Here is a 14,370-nt window from a genome sequence, read left to right on the forward strand (position 1 = left end):
TAAAACTCAGCTTTATACAACAAAAACAAAACAACCTCTATACCAGATCTGAGAATAACAAACAAATGGGACTTCACCTTCCAAAGGGGTTGATGGGGACAAGATATCATCTATCAGCAAGTTTTACTGATTGCTTCAGTCAACTTCCTATACATTAACTGCTTGCTTGATTACACATTCAACACATTTCACACAATTCTTTTTCCAGCATTTCTTTCCATATTAATTCAATCATACAAACTAGAAACTTCAGAACTAACTACAATTTCATTTTGGAAATTGCCCATATTCAGTCTCCACATAGTCAATTCTCTATCACCGAATCTCTCTCAAATGCACTTCAACTTTCTTTCTCATGGTTCCTGCTTCTGTCAGGAACTCTTCATGTCTCCCACCCTATTCTCACTTCTCTCTCTTTTTAAATTGAGCTATGCCATCAAATTCACCATTTATGAGTATACAATTCAGAGGTTTTTTTAGTATATGCATAAGGATATGCAATCATCACAACTATCTAATTCCAGAACACTCTCATTAACCCAGAATAAAATCCCATACCAATTAGTAGTCACTCCCCATTAACCCTTCCCCCCAGCTCCTGGCAGCCACTCACCTACTCTCTGTCCCTATGGAGTTGCCTATTCTAGACATTTCATATAAATGGAATCATACCACAAGACTCTTCATCTCTTGCTTGACCTATTACAAGCAAGAACTGCCTCGATTCATCTATCTACTTCCAAAATCTGTCCTATAATTCATCTTCCACATGGTTAGATGATTGACCAACCAGTCTTCCAAAACATTTCTGATCATGTCATTCCACTGTGTAAACACATCCACTGGCTCCCATTACTTATAGTTAAGGCAGAAATTCCATAGAATAGCACAAAGAGAAGCAAGGCAAAAACAGAAATAATTTTCCTCACAGTCAAGTCTCCATCTTCTTTCCTAGTACAGGTACTCCCCTGTCCCCAACATGGTTTCAGTTATCCATGGTCAACTGAGGTACAAAAATATTAAATGGAAAATTCCAGAAGCAAACAATTCACAAGTTTTAAGTTGTGCGCCATTCTAGGTAGCATAATAAATTCTCTCATGATATGACTCATCCCTTTGTCCAGTGTATCCACACTGTCTATGCTACCCTCTTGTTAGTCATTTAGTAGTTGTGGAATTATCAAATTGCAGGGCTTGTGTTCAAGTAAACCTTATTTTATTAAATAATGTCCCTGAAGAGCAAATGTGATTCTAGCTACTCAGACATACCAAAGAGAAGCAATAAAGTATTTCCTTTAAGAGAAAAGGTTCAAATTCTAAACTTAAAAGGGAAAGAAAAAAGATCGTACACTGAAGTTGCTAAGATCTACAGTGAGAACATATGTTCTATCTATGAAATAGTGAGGAAGGAAAAAGAAATCTGTGCTGGCTTTGCTGTTACAGCCACAGCACATGATAAATGCTTAGTTAAGATGAACAAGGAATTACGTTAGTGGAGAAGACATGAACAGAAATGTGTTCAACTGACAGCAGTTGGTCACTTGGTACTATCCATGGTTTCAGGCATCCAGTGGAGAGCTAGAGTATGTACCCCAGGGATAAGGAAGGAGGACTATTCTCCTTGCTCCACTAGTACTAGGTGCATTCCATCTCTCTCCACTCCTGGACTCTAATGTGTTGTTAAGCTGCTCTTCACAAAATATTTGCTTAACAGGAGATGCTCTCCCTTCTCTCTCTTTTTCATTTTAATTGTTGTTTGTTTATTGTTGCCCAGGCTACAAGGCAGTGATGTCATGACCATTGACTCACTGCATTGAACTCCAAGGCTCAAGTGATCTTCCCACCTCAGCCTCTCAAGCAGTTGAATCTCACTATGTCCTGGCCTTGAGCAATCCTCCTGCCTCTACCTACCAAAGTGTTGAAATTATAGATGTGAGCCACCATGTCTGGCCTCTTCTCTTTTTTACATTTTTCATTATTGTTTTGTTTTTAAGAGACAGAGTCTTGCTCTGTCACCCAGGCTGGAGTGCAGTCACTGAATCATGGCTCACTGCAGCCTCAAACTTTCCTCCTGCCTCATCCTACCAAAGTGCTGAAATTACAAGCATGAGTCATCACAACCAGCTTCCTTTCTCTTATTCAGCTACTACTTTACCTTCCAGGAAGATTTCCCCCATTCCCTCTTTCATAGAGTAACACTCTATACCCATGCCTCTATTGTGACATTATTACCTTGTATTAAATTGCATGCTTCTCTCACCCCACAAATTTCATGCATCAATGTCTGCTACAAAAACAAATGAATTTCAAGTCATGGACCACAATATCAAGGAAATGAGATATTATCAAGAAAATAGCTTGATGAATCACATGAAACTTAAAAATGTTCTCTCTGGTTTCTATCTTACAGTGGTTTCTTCTGTTCTTGGTCACATCCTAACTCTGATTCAAATTATCCTCTCTGATAACTACAGTAGTTCCATCTTCCTATGTTATTATATTGGTGCCCAAGACTCATAATAATAAGAAACTCAGCCAATGTTTAAAAGGATCTACTTACCAGTGTAAGCAATTATGCTAGGTACTAAAAATAGAGTAAGATATAACATCTCTGCCCTAAAGCAGCTCACAAGCTGATAGGGAAGGGAACAAGGAGAAAGAAGAAATCAGTTTTGCCTGGCAGGTCACAGTGGGTTTCTAAGCAGCAGAGATAGTTAAATAGTTAACTCCTATTCAACTAACCCAGTGCTGGCTATTTCCCAGTCTGCTTAACTGGTCTTTTAGAAGCAAAACCCCTGCAAAGTAAATTGCAATCCAATGACCTTAAGCTATAACCACTGACATGTCCAGAGCAATGAGTATTTTCATATGAATTCTACATTGGCCTCTATCTTTTCAATACCTACACTCTGTTTCAAGTTATCTGCTTTCTTTATTCCTCTATGAATAGACACTACTTTCTACTAGGGTTTGTGATTTTATAGAAAAAGACTTCAAGGGTTTTATGCTTCAACAGATAGCAGATATATTTTTAAATTACAAGATATGAAAACTTTCAAATATTTTAAAGAAAGCTACAGCTACGTGTAGGAATTTTCAATTCCTTGTATATTAGCTTTGTACATGAAGACCTCCCCCCTTAGAAATTTAACTCAAGAATGTCAGTTTCAACCTTCTAGAATCTGTAACCAATTCTGCACAATCTATGGTAAAATGAGACTTCCCTCACAAAACCAAATTACAGATAATTAAAATATATTCTTTAGCAAGACTTCTTTCACAACAAAAGGTAAGAGAACAGAAAGAACACAGACTTCAGAGACAAACGCCCGTCCCTTTGTTACTAGTTAACTCAGATGCTACCTCCTCCCTTGGAGATAGTGCTAAAGAAAAGCCACTAAATCATATGCAAACGATAAACAGGATTTAAAATTACTTTATCTGATTCTTTCTATACATTGCTACCAGATACCTAAAGCAATGCGGATAGCAGGAGGGGCAAGGAGCTGACACTGATTCCCATCTAGGAGACAAAACATGTGCTCTATAACTTACTCTGATATATTTTTTAAATTAACAATTATGGGTACATAAAGTATACTTCTAGATAGTAACACAAGCATTTTCACTTCTGAATATAATCAAATGAAAGAGTTGCTATGAATTCATTTTACCATACCCTGCACATATAAAAAAGAAATAGGACACAACAGTTAAGGATCACAAAGATTTTAACTAAGCTCAAAATAAAGTTAGTTAAAAAAACTAAAAATAGAATTACCATTTGATTCAATAGTTCCAGTTGTTCATAGTAGCATCATTCACAGTCAAAATGTAGAAACAACTCAAATGTTTATCAATGAATCAATGAATAAACGAATTGTGGCATACACATGCAATGAATTATTCAGCCTTAAAAAGGAAGGAAATGACCAGTTGCACTGGCTCACACCTGTAACCTCAGCAGTTTCAGAGGTTGAGACAGGAGGATCGCTTGAGGTCAGAAGTTTGCGATCAGCCAGGGGACACAGCAAGACCTTATCTTAACAAAAAATTTAAAAAGTAATCAGGTGTGGTGGTGTGCACCTGTACTCCCAGCTACTCAGGAGGCTGAGGCAGAAGGATCGCCTGAGCCCAAAAGGTCAAGGCCATGATCAAGGTCATGGTGAGCCATGATTATGCCACTACCCTCCAGCCTGGGCAACAGAGTAAGACCCCCAACTCCAAAAAACAGGAAAGAAATTTTGATACAAGCTACAACATGGATGAATCTTGACAACATTATGCTAAATGAAATACGCTAGATACAATAGGATGAGTATGTACACTTCTGCTAATATGAAGCACAGTTAAATTTATAGAGACAGAAAGTAAAACAATGTTTGCCAAGGACTGGGGGCAGGGAGAAATGAGAGTTACTATTTAATGGGTACAGAGTTTCAATAGTGGATGATGAAAGTGTGCTGAAGGACAGTGGTGATGGTTGCACAACAATGTAAATGCGTATAATGTCACTGAACTATACAATTAAAAATGGTTAAAATGATACATTTTATGTTAAGTATTTTTTACCCTGAAAAATGTTGGCTACTTTAACAGTTAGCATAAGATATAAAACCAGAGGTATTCAGAAGCCTAAATTATTTAAATATTTGTAGGGTCTTTAGGCTGATATGGCCTCAACTCTTTAAGTTAATAAAAATATTCAGGATCTGGAAATTCAGGTTCTTGGTTGGGCTCAGTCTGTAATCTCAGTACTTTGGGAGGCCGAGGTGAGTGGATTGCCTGAATCTGCGGGTTCAAGACCAGCCAGCCCCAGTAACTTGGCAAGACCTCGCCTCTACAATAAATAAAAAATTAGCTGGGTGTGCTAGTGCGCACCTGTAGTTCTGGCTACTTGGAAGGCTGAGGTGGAAGGATCACCAGAGCCCAGCAGATCGATGCTGGGGTGGCCATATGAGTGTGACACTGCACCCCAGCCTGGATGACAGAGTGAGACTTCAATTCAAAAAAAAAAAAAGAAATTCAGGTTCAGAAGTTACCCATGATGCCAGAGATGTCACAGGACCAGGTTTCTAAAAGAGATTCTGATAATTATGCTTTCAAATATGAGACACAGTAAGGCTGGTTAAAGGAAATAATATTCTATTTAATATTTATAGAAATGTATTCTTTCTAGAGTAGTAAAAATGTTGACACAAAAAGTAAAGACATATTTACATAGAATTAAGTTCATTTCCCAGTTGGGCGTGGTGGCTCACACCTGTAATCCCAACACTTTGGGATGCCAAAGTGGGAGGATTGCTTGAGTCCAGGAGTTCAAGACCAACCTGGGCAACATAGCCAGATCTCATCTCCAGAAGAAAAAAAATTACCTGGGAGTGATGGTGCACACCTATAGTTTCAGCTAGCCAGAAGGCTAAGGCAGAAGGATCACCTGAGCCCAAGAGGTCAAGGTTGCAGTGAGCCATGATCATGCCACTGCACTCCAGCCTTGGCAACAGAGTGAGACCTCGTCACAAAAATAAATTAATTATTTAATCCATTTCTCACTAAATCCTAGGGACAGGCAGAAAGATAAAATAACAGTGAAAATCATGGACTTTGAAAATCCCCAGAACAAATGTTTTAGGTTGTGTATTAGCTCATAAACCTAAATTTGTAGAATATTCACTTTATCAGACAACAAATAATTAGGAATCATATAATAATCACTAAGAAAGAATTTCTAGGAATAAATGAGAACTAAATATTTACTATGGTTGCAGTACTTCTACATTAGAGACTTTTCCTTTATCATTGGAATTTTGTGTTATGCCCTTTTGGAATTTGAGAAAACAAAAGTAAATGAGATACAATAAAAACATAATTCAATTTTAAAATGAGTAAAGGATCTGAACAGACAGTTCTCCAGAAAAGATACACAAATGACCCCTAAGCACATAAAAAGACGCTCAACATCATTACTCAGTCGTTGAATGCAAATCAAAGCAAACTGAAATACTATTTCATGCCCACTAGGATGGCTATAATTTAAAAATTTTTTTGGGGGGGAGCCAAGGTCTCACTCAGTTGCCCAGGCTAGAGTACAGTGGCATGGTCTGGCTCACCGCAGCAGCGGATGCCAGCTCACCATAGCCTTGACCTCCAGGGTTCAGGCAATCCTTCCGCTTGAACCCAGGAGAGGTAACTGAGACTAACAGTGTGCCCCAGCACACATGGCTAATTTTCGTATTTTTTGTAGAGACAAGGTCTCGCTATGTTGCCCAGACTGAAAAAAAAAAGGTTTTTTTTTTAACTGAAAATAACTAGTGTTGGCAAGGATATAGATAAATCAAACCCCTCATACACTGCTAGAGAAAATGTAAAATAGCACAACTGCTTTGGAAAGAAGTTTGGCAGTTTCTCAGAGTTTAAACATAGAGACACCATACAATTCAGCATCCATCTACCTCTAGATATGTACCCAAGAGAATGAGAAAATATGTCCACATAAAAACTTGTAAATGAATGTTCATAGCAGCATTAGTCAAAAAGTAGAAATTACCCAAATATCCATCAGTGATGAATGAATAAACAAAACTGGAATTATCCATACAGTAGAATATTATTCAGTCACAAAAAGAAATGAAACACTAAAACAGGCTACGACATGGAGGAACCTTGAAAACAGTTTGTTAAGCAAAAGAAGCCAGATGCAAAAGGTCACATATACTGCATAATTCCATTTATATGAAATGTCCAGAATAGGCAAATACATAGAGACAAAGTAGATTACTTTCTCAGGGGCAGAGAGAAGTGGGAAAGGTGGAGTAAGTAGTATGGGGTTTCTTTTTGGGCTGATGAAATGTTTTGAAATTAGATAGAGGTGATGGTTGCACATCTTTGTGAATATACTAAAAACTACTGAATATTTTTAAGTGATGACTTTAATGGAAGGTGAATTATATCTCATTTAAAAAATTTTAAATACATGAGACTGAGTGCACAAAAAATGCCTAAGTTAAATAAATAATAAAATATACAAAATTAAAATACATAAAATTTAATATATAAACTGGAAGAAAGGAGATCTTATGATCTAGTAAGTTTGGAAAATGCTGAGTTAAACTTTTTTTTTAATCAACATACTTAAGAACCCAAACTTTCCGGATAATGGGGAAGATGAAACTTCACACTAACATAACTACTACAGTTTGACCACTTACTCAAAAAAGCTAGGTGCTTATTTTAATCTACAAAACAACCCCCTGAGGTCTAGAAAGATTAAATAACTTATCTTTCCCCAACTAACAAATATTGGAGCGGAGTTCCACACTCTAAGAATTTTTTTTTTTTTGAGTCAGTATCTCACCGTCACCCAGGCCCTGGGCTCAGGAGATCCTTCCACCTCAGCCTCCCAAGTATCTGGAACTACAGGCACATGCCACCATGGCCAGAAATTTTTTTTATTTTTGTAGAGATGAGCTCTGGCTATGTTGCTCAGGCTGGTCTCAAACTCATGGGCTCAAGAAATCCTTTCACTTCAGCCTCTCGGAGTGCTGGGATTACAGGCATGAGGCACCATGCCAGTCCACATCCTAAAAATTTTCTCTCCAGTTCACACTCTTAACCACATTGCCACAATTTATATCTTTATACCCCAGTATGATAGCATATTCTTAGACAAATCACGAAAGTTTACTTTGGATAATTATTCTAGGATTTTCAACTTAGCACAGATTCTCTCTTTTCTGTGAAACAGTACTATTCTAGTTCTCTTTTTTTCTTGACTACGCCAAATGTTAAATAATCTTCTCCTTTTGCTGCAGCCTTTTCTCTCATTTTTTACTCCACAGTTTCAACTACCAGCCAATGAGAATGACTCAAATCTAGCATCTCAAGCTCTGACATCTCTACCACAATAAAAGTTTACATTTCTAACATCTAGTGGATCTCGTTAGCACCAAAAACTTAGAGTGAATGAAATCAACCTGCTCTTCCCCCAGTAAATAGGCTTTGCTTCCCTATTTTTCAATCTCCAGAAATGGAACCCTTCTCATCCTTGTTCAAAGACAAGATCTGAGGACCTCCTACTTTCTCACCAAATCTTCCTTTCTAACATCCCTTAGAATCTAACCTTTAGGCCGGGTGCAGTGGCTCAAGCCTGTAATTCCAGCACTTTGAGAAGACTGCCTGAGTCCGTGGGTTCAAGACCAGCCCAGACAACTTGGCAAGACCCCATCTCTAAAATAAATAAGATTTTTAAAAAAATTAGCCAAGAGTGGCAGCGTGCACCTACAGTTCCAGCTACTTGGAAGGCTGAGGCAGAAGGATCGCTGGAGCCCACCAGGTCAACACTGGGGTAGCCGTGAGCGTGCCACTGCACTTCAGCCTGGGCGACGGAGTGAGACTCCAACTCAAAAAAAAAAAAGAATCCAACCTTTAATTTCCATTCCCAGCAGGGCGTGGTGGTCCACACTTGTTATCCTAGCACTTTGGGAAGCCAAGGCGGAAAAGTCAGTTGAGTCCAGGAGTTTGAGACCAGCCTGGGCAACATAGCAAGACCTCATCTCTAAATTAATTAAAATAATAATAATTTACATTCCAACAGACTCCCCCACACACAACCCCACTTCCAAACATGCTCTTACCACTTTTACCTAGACTATTTCAAGTTTCTCTTTCTCCATTCAATCTCTCCTCCTATCTTTGCTATTCCATTGTTGATTTAACTTACCTAAAACACCAAGGAACAAGTGAGGTAAAACATTTCAAAGTAAAGTATGATCATCTATAATATATTCTATGATGCCCAACACTCAAACATTCTTAAGTTTTCTGAATTTTAAATCTGGATTTTGTTACTGCTTCAGTTACATAAATGCAGAGGAACAGGCTAAAATAAATTTGTTGTGGCTCCCAGTTACATTCCAGATCAGAGGCTCATCTAAGGCCATCAATCCTATTATAAATTTTCCATCTGTCCAGTGGGTCTACAAATAAGGAGGGATCCTGGACAGTGTGCGCTGTTTCCTTGGGTTATAATCCATAAACTGAATTTCATTTGGGACTACTATCTAGAGGAGGAAAAAGGTATGTACTTTAAAAAATAGTTTGAATCTATCATTGTAAAATTTAAAGGCAAGAGAGTTAACAAGAAGTTATACATAAAAATATACCCATGCTATAAATTGAGCTAGGTCCATCAAGTAAATACTGTACTGCAGCTGGGCTCGGTGGCTCAGCCTGTAATCCTGCGCCTTGGGAGGCTGAGGTGAGTGGATTGCCTGAGCCCGCGGGTTCAAGACCTGCCTGGGCAGGCGAGACCTCATCTCTACAATAAATCAAAAAATTAGCCAGGCGTGGTAGTGCGCGCGTGTAGTTCCAGCTCCTTGGAAGGCTGAGGCGGAAGGATCGCTGGAGCCCAGCAGGTCGAGGCTGCATGGCTGGGAGCAGCCACTGTACTCCAGTCTGGGCGACAGAGTAAGACTTCAACTCAAAAAAAAATAAAAAAATTAAAAAAAAAAAAGAAAATCTGAATAAAGCATGGATTTCTTTAAAAAAAATTACTGTACTGCATCTAATGAACTACAAATAAATAAATGTATTTTTTCAGGATGTATGTACTCTAAGTATATAGTAGTCCCTCCTTATCCACTGGAGGTAAGTTCCAAGCCCCCCAGCAGATGCCTGAAACTGTAGATGGTACCAAACTCAGTTGCTGTCCGTTGGAACATGTTTCTATTCCTGTCTTCCACTCAAAAATGTAATGCCTTTTCCATCTTAACCAAGTACTTTTTATGTTCAGTGGTTGTAACTTTTGCAGTTTGAGATGCAATAACAAAACTAGCATAAATTTCTTTTTCTTTCTTCTTAAGTTCATGGACAGAAGATCTTTTCTTACCACAGATCTTAGCAACTTCCGCTTACAATTATTTTTTCCTTATTAAGTTGAAGACTTAATCTGTTCACTTAAAGTAAGTATTTTATGGCATCTCTTTGGCATATCCAAATTGCCATAATCACTCTTGCTCTTTGGAGTCATTATTAAATAAAATAAGCATTACTTGAACACAAACACTGTGATATCATAACAGTCAATTTGACAGGAGTCAGCTCATATGAGACTACCGGGCAGGTAGCATATACAGTGTGGCTATGCTGAACTAAGAAATTATTCATATCCCGCACAGGATGGTCCAAGATTTCATCACACTACTCCGAACAACATGCAATTTAAAACTTATGAATGCTTATTTCTGGAATTTTCCATTTAACATTTTCGAACCATGGTTGACTGCGAATAACTGAAACCATAGAAAGCAAAACCACGTAAGGAGGGCCTACAGTGCCATGAACCACACAGGCGTTTAGAAACAAAATAGGTATCACTCAACACTGTGTCACAGTAAAAATGTAAAAACGTGTAGCCTATTTTTAAATAAACAGAAAGGTGAGTATTTCCAAGAAACACAATGTGAATGGTCTTCATTATCAATGGAAAGAGTCCTTCTGCAAAACCCTATATTTTCTCAGTACTTTTATTCCAGTTCTGATACTTTTGATATTTCCCCTTATGCCAATGTTTTCAAAAGAGAAGGCATTTTAAGGCCTAAAGAAAGCATTCCCTTGACATCTTCCAAGTCAACAACAGACTTCCCTGTCTTAGTGACCTTGCTTCTTACTTTCTCTGTGGTCCCACTGAAAGAGCTGTCCTTCCTGTTGTTTAAGGTCAAACCCTCCCAAACCTCCATACACACTCTCACACACACCCTCATGTTATGATGTAAAAAGGATATCCTCCACAAGGACCTTGTCTCAACTATTGGTCTCTCTTCCCAGTCTTCACACTCCACCCCTCCTTCTCCTCATAAGTACGTTCAAAAAGTCTCTCTGATTTTTAAAAAAATAAACAAAAAACTCCACCCTCGTTCAATTCAATTGTACCTTGTAGTCTCTTTATAGCTGAGTTTTTTTCACACCTCTCTCCTCACTTTCTTCAAATGACTGCAATCTGGCTTCTGCCCAAGTCACTTTCCTGATATTGCTCATGCAAAAGTCACTAATGACCTGGAATTATCAAACCCAATAGAAATTTGCTATTCTTATCTCATCTGTCCTTTCTGGAATTCTGATATCACTACCCATTCCTTCTTAAAACTCTCATCTCTTGGCTTTCTACAATACTAGTGTCTCCTAGTTTTCCTCTTTACTCTGATCTCTCTTCTTCAGAATCCTCCATAAGGACATTTTTCTCTGCATGTGCCCTAAATTTTGATGTAGCCAAAGCTTCCATGCTTGATCTCTTGTTCTTTTCATTCTGTGTTCTCTCCTGGGTCACACTTTATATCCAAGTCAGACTTTTCTCCCACAATCCTGATCCAACTGACTGTCAAAAATTGGGGATGTTCCACTAGAACCTCAGACTCAATATAAACCTAATTTAATTTATACTCTCCCTTAATCTTTCTCTTCCTCTTTATGTTCCCCATCAATTACCCTACTACCCAAAATATGAAATGAAGACTCATCTTAAGGGTCTGGCCTATTTTTTTTTTTTGAGTCTCGATCTCACTCTGTCACCCAGGCTGAAGTGCAGGGGCATGATTATGGTTCACTGCAGCCTCAATCTCCTGAATTAAGGTAATCCTTCCACCTCAGCCTCTCAAACAGCTGGGATTAAAGGCGTGTGCCACCACGTTCCGCTAATTTTTGTATTTTTTGTAAAGACAAGGTTTCACTATGTTGCTCAGGCTGGTCTTGAAGTCCTTGGACTCCAGGCTGGTCTTGAAGTCTTGGACTCCAGCAATTCCCCTGCCTCAGCCTCCCAAAGTGCTGGGATTACAGGCATGAGCCACCGTGTTGAGACTAGTCATCTTTTTTATCCTCCTTCCACGTGGTTTCAGTCACTAAGTCTCAATTATCTAGTTCTCAACAAGATTCCATCTCTACTATTTTTTCTACCCAGTCTTTCCTCTGCATTCCTACCATCACTGCCGTAATTCAGGCTCTCATCATCTCTCACTAACATGACTACAACAGCTTCCTGACCATTTTCTGCCTTCTACCAGTCATTTTTCACATGGTGGCTAAAGCAATTAACTATAATTCAAACCTAAAAAAGGATTTAACTTTCGATGGCTCCCTACACCTTACAAAATTGAATTTAAACTCCTTAGCACACAAATTATTTCATGATTGGTCCCTACTTCCTCTCCAACGTCACCTCCTCCCATTCCCCAACCCCATCCAGCCACACTCCCACATGGTTCTAGTTTTCACGCCTGTGACTATTGAGTTCTTAGAAAACAACATATAAAACCCCAAAAAAACAAGACTGTTTATGGAGTTAAAACTTTTAAAGCATGGACAGGAAGGATACTTTCTAATTTTTATCACACTAGTTCCCTGTAAGGAGGAGGGGGAGGTCTAGTCCTGGGGAGTGAAACAAAAAACCTTAAACTTGGTTGTGTCTTTTTTATTCCTTCCTTATCTTTTTTCAATTTTTGAGTTGGAGTCTTATGCTGTTGCCCAGGCTGAGGACAGTGGCATGCTCAGAGCCACTGCTGCCTCGACCTGCTGGGCTCAGGCAATCCTTCCTTCTTAGCCATTCAAGTAGCTGGAACCACAGGCACATGCCACCATGCTCAGCTAATTTTTTTCATTTATTGTAGAGAAGAAGTCTCACCAAGTTGCCCATGCTGGTCTCGAAACTCTGGGCTCGGGCAATACTCTCACCTCCATCTCCCAAAGTGCTGGGATTATAGGCGTGAGCCACCTTGGCCTCCTTATCTTTTTAAAAATAAGATCTAAACGCCAGGACAGTGGCTCATGCCTGCAATCTCAGAACTTTGGGAGGCCAAGGCAGGAGGATCACTTGAGTTCAGGAGTTGGAGACCAGCCTGAGAAACAGCAAAACCAAAATGATCTGAAACAACTGTGACAAGATGTTGACATTTGTTAATGCTGGGTGTTGAACTCATAGTTACCAAAACCTTTTTGCATTTAATATTTTTCAAAAACAAGCCAGGCACAGTGGTACAGAAGACCTAGCTACTCAGGAAGCTGAGGTGGAAGAATTGCTCAAAGCCAGGAGTTCAAGTCTAGCCTGGGCAATATCCCCACAGCAAGACCCCATCAAAACAACAACAACAACAACACCAGGACAGTAGTACATGAAAACACACACTCAAATGCCAATTTAAAAAGGAGAATCTTCTAGCTTTGAAGCTCTTGTCCTATAGTGATCATGTTATTAAAACTGTTGTTTTAAAGGGGGTGATATAGCTTGAACATTTGTCCCTTCCAAAATCTCATGTTAAAATGTAATCCCCAAAGTTGGGGGAGGGCCTAATTGGAGGTTTTTGGGTTTGGGGGTAGATTCCTCCTGAATAGCTTAGTTCTCTTCCTGTGGTAATGAGTGAGTTCTTGCTCTATCAGTTAACATGAAAGCTGGTTGGTTTTTTTTTTTTGTTTGTTTGTTTTTTGAGTTGGAGTTTATCTCTGTCACCCAGACTGGAGTGCAGTGGCACACTCACAACCACCCCAGCATCCACTTGCTGGGCTCCAGCGATCCTTGCACCTCAGCCTTCCAAGTAACTGGAACTACAGGCATACACTACCATGCCTGGTCAATTTTTTGATTTACTGTAGAGATGAGATCTTGCCAAGTTGCCCAGGCTAGTTTCAAACCCCCAGCTCAGGCAATCCACTCGCCTCGGCCTCCCAAAGTGCTGGGATTACAGGCTGAGCTACTGAGCCCGGCCAGCTGGTTGTTTTTAAAAAGAATCTGGCATCTCACGTCTTTTGCTTCCACTCTTGCCAATGTGACACACAAGCTCCCCTTGCCTTCTGACAAGTAAAAACTTCCTGAGGCCTCACCAGAAGCTAGGCAGATGTGCCATACAGAACCGTGAGCCAAATAAATCTCTTTTCTTTATAAATTACCTCGTCCACAGCAACATAAAACCTCTAATACAGGAGGCAAATTTAATATTTATAATTTCACAGAAATGCACTGAAGTGAGCCAACAAAATCTGGAATTGCCAGCCTGCATGTGTATCCATAATATAAAACCTATGCAACTGGCATGGGTAAAAAAGAGATAAAGTACAATCTGAGCCTCTACAGACTATGTTTTAATTTCAAGAAAATTGAAATATAAAATTCTAAAAAGTAAAACATTCAAGGAAAATGACTAACTCAGGTAGCTAAGACTCAGAGTTTACTGTGTTTAATTTTGTTTATTCTTCTATGACACTCATACCAAAAGAACACTGAATGACAAACTGAAAGACATAATATTTATTGTGTTGTCATGGTTTCCAAATTAACAAATAAAAATTACTTTATTTCCTAGCAACTTCCCTTTAGTACAAAATCTTAGG

The 14,370-nt window shown here is 39.0% G+C and overlaps 1 protein-coding gene across 7 annotated transcripts in view; it reads right to left on the minus strand.

Annotated features, from left to right (window-relative positions):
- The window catches only part of LRRFIP2 (LRR binding FLII interacting protein 2), a 129,592-nt gene that overhangs the window by 76,160 nt on the left and 39,062 nt on the right, over positions 1-14,370 (minus strand). The gene's annotated exons all lie outside the window — the stretch shown is intronic.

Source organism: Carlito syrichta, unplaced genomic scaffold, assembly GCF_000164805.1.
Source record: "Carlito syrichta isolate Samal-C Ts95f unplaced genomic scaffold, Tarsius_syrichta-2.0.1 Scaffold305170, whole genome shotgun sequence".
NCBI lineage: Eukaryota > Metazoa > Chordata > Mammalia > Primates > Tarsiidae > Carlito > Carlito syrichta.